The sequence below is a fragment of the Cariama cristata genome, unplaced genomic scaffold, assembly GCF_000690535.1.
Source record: "Cariama cristata isolate BGI_N322 unplaced genomic scaffold, ASM69053v1 scaffold223, whole genome shotgun sequence".
Lineage (NCBI taxonomy): Eukaryota > Metazoa > Chordata > Aves > Cariamiformes > Cariamidae > Cariama > Cariama cristata.
Genome location: NW_009606402.1, coordinates 26,705 through 30,070, shown reverse-complemented (window position 1 = coordinate 30,070; position 3,366 = coordinate 26,705).

Here is a 3,366-nt window from a genome sequence, read left to right as displayed (position 1 = left end):
CCAGGGCTTGTACACCATAACTTTCACCAATGTAATATTCCTCCTATAATCACCAGCAGGTATGCAGTGATTATCCCATTTTTATTCCTCCACGACACCCCAAAATCCAGAACAGAATAGAAAATAATACTGAAAATATTCTGTTGTTATTTATTCTATAATCACTGTCATGTCTGAAATTGGACTGCTGGATTCTGTTCTGGTCTTCCCAACTCAGGTGAAACATAGCTGGAGTAAAACGGATCCAGAGACGGAGGCATAAAGTTTCCATTTGAAGAGCAGGAAAAAATCTGAAGCTGTCAGGTTGAGATGCAGGATGACAGAGCTACTCAAAAAAAAAGGTCCCTTTTATACAAGCGACATCCAGTGAAACTGAGACACTAATAAATTGGTTGTGCAAGGCCATCAACATACCAAAATGCATAAATATGCAATGAGAATATCCATATTTGCATTATAGAATATAAAAGTTGCAAGCATATGACTTCATGCGAACTGTAAAGCTCAAAGTTGAGCTTCAGGCAGGTCATTTCATATCTGCTTGCTGTAAGTGTTCTTTTATTCTTCTTTAAAAAAAAAAGTCACCTACAGAATAATGGACCAAATATAAATGGTTATTTAAGTGGAATTTAGCACTACATATGGCTGCAGCTGAATTTGTCCATTCAAGCAGAGGATTTGTGAGTCAGATACATTTAAAAATGATCTATAGCATGGTGTTGACCAAGGTTTAAAAAGCACGGAATCTTCACATATAGGCATCTGATATCATCCACTATGGGCACTACTTTAGTGAAGCACAGAACCTGACAAAATATTTCTGCCCTTACAGCACAGAAATACTACCATCTGGGATTCTTTATTAGTAAGGCTACACAATAATAGTTAGATAAAACACGCAGTGTATATTTTCCATACGGTTTATGGGGCAACACATCTCTGTCTAGTAACAGTAATTGCTATTAGGCAGCAGAGAATATAACCACTTGAGAAGTATTTCCATAACATTCAGAGATGGTTTCAAAAAAGTTAGGATTTTCAGACTATTTACAATAACTAACAGCACAGTAAGCTGCCGGTTAATGGAAGAGTCCACATAAAACGTGCACAGATGCCACTAGCTTCGGTGTTCTGCGCATCTCCTGCCCTATGCAGCAATATGAATGACCATAAAGAACAAGCAGGAAATGGAGGAACATCTAACAAGCAGAGATGAAATACTTTTTTCATTGAATATATTGAAATAGTAAGACTTTCACTGTCTTGATTGTATCTAACCAGTTGAATAAAAACTGAACAACATAACCTGCCTGGTAAATGCTCTTAAAAGCCTGAACAGAAACTAATTATCACTGCTAGGCTCTATTAAAAAAAAATAATCTGAAAGCACAAGAAGAATAAATTAAAATCATTGCAGTACAATGAAGCAACATAACCTGCCTGGTAAATGCTCTTAAAAGCCTGAACAGAAACTAATTATCACTGCTAGGCTCTATTAAAAAAATAATAATCTGAAAGCACAAGAAGAATACATTAAAATCATTGCAGCACAATGAAGGGTCAAGTGAGAAAGACACTTCCACTGGACAAAATATCCTGTTGCACAGATATTTCTGTTGGGCAAGGAAAAGAAAAATCCTTCTGTTCCATGAGTCTCCCTAAAAGCAGGACATATCCGAAGCTAAAACATAACAGTGGGTGCAGCTGACAGGGAGAACAAAAAAACATACCTTGTCAAAAAAACCAAGCAAATAAAACAAACAAAACCCCACAACATGATTTCGCCATGTTCCTGAGCATAAGCTAAGCAGTACCTGGGCTTCAGAGACCTCCAGTCTGGCATCTGCACAAGGGCACAAGAGGTACTGCCACCTCTGACGCTGGACACTGAGATACCCGGTGTGACCGGCACAGGCAGAGGAAAAAAAAAAAAAAGTCGTTTTAACTAACCACTTCATAGTGGCTTGAAGAGATGGTGGCAGCAGATAATGTGTTAATCACCAGTCATACAGCTACACTGAGAGTAGCTGTAAAGTAAAAAGGATGTCACAGGCGTAACAAATGGTTCATGACTTCACTGAACTTCTGCTCAGCCCTATACACATGTGCAGTCACTCGTGACACTGGGGTGGGGGCATCAGGCACAAGACCTCTGCTACAAAACCTGTGTGTGGCTTCACACACAGTAAAATATACACGTTCCCACATGTGGTCTCATCCTTACACTGGATGCACCAAATACCAGGTGATGAAACACATCCCCCTGCCCCCAAACCACTGTTTTGGCAAATACAGGCTTGGGGTTTTATTTAAAAATACATTTAAAAGTGCATTCTTTCAGGGATGAAATTTGAGGGCAAGAATGTTCCCTGGTATACACATATATCAGGCCCCAATCTGAACTGGGAGTGCTCCCAGGTCCAACCAGCAGTTGTCCCTCTCTCTAGCTGTGAGCAGACTAAAGGTCATTAGTGGGAAATACATACATACACACGTACAAAGTGGATCCCACCAACACCAACAAACCCATACACTGTGGGTCCCACCAGCAGCTGGGCTTAGACACACAGTCCACTCAGTTGTTGGCCCTGAATCCCTGCTCTCCCCAATTGCCTCCATGCCCAGGCACACACACACACGTATACAAACAGGCCTCAGTTGACCTCCAGACCCCATGGTCTCTACAGCAATTGGCCTGAACCTCTTGGTGCCTCCAGTAGCCAACTCCTCCAGCTGTCCCACAGGACACTTACCCTACTTACTGGCTAGTCCAGCTTGATACTCACTGACAATCCCACACTGACACACGTACCCCCATGCACCCATTGCTGGCACCTCTGTTATGAGCCAGACTGCATATCTCAGGCGGCTGTAGTGGTTTCGTGATTCCCTTGGGCTAAATTAAGGCAAAACGACACCAAAGGATTGGTTAAACCTTTTATTCATGGTAGGAACAACCGGAAATCGGAAAGAGTAGGCAGTGTGGGTTCTGTTGAGATATTTACAAGAAAGAATGAGGGGAGGGAGAAGAAAAATGAGAGACATCATCACCCTTGGATCCCGCGATGACGATGACGGACGCAGTAATCCTTCGGTGGTGGGTGCGCACGTGGCTCCTTGGAAATGTGCCTTTTATAGTCTGAATTCCCACCTTTTGATCACACCAGTCACGCCCCTCGAGGACTGACATAACTCGTGATCTTCTGCACAGGCGCCACTGGGGAGTGGTCGCCAGGGTCTGTCATGGGGTCACAAGCCCCTTCCTGAAATTACAGTCTGTGTGACCCCTGGCCATACAGGGCATGCTGAGCCTACCAGAACACGGAGCTGCACACCCTCCGGTACACCCCCCACCCCCCCCCCCCC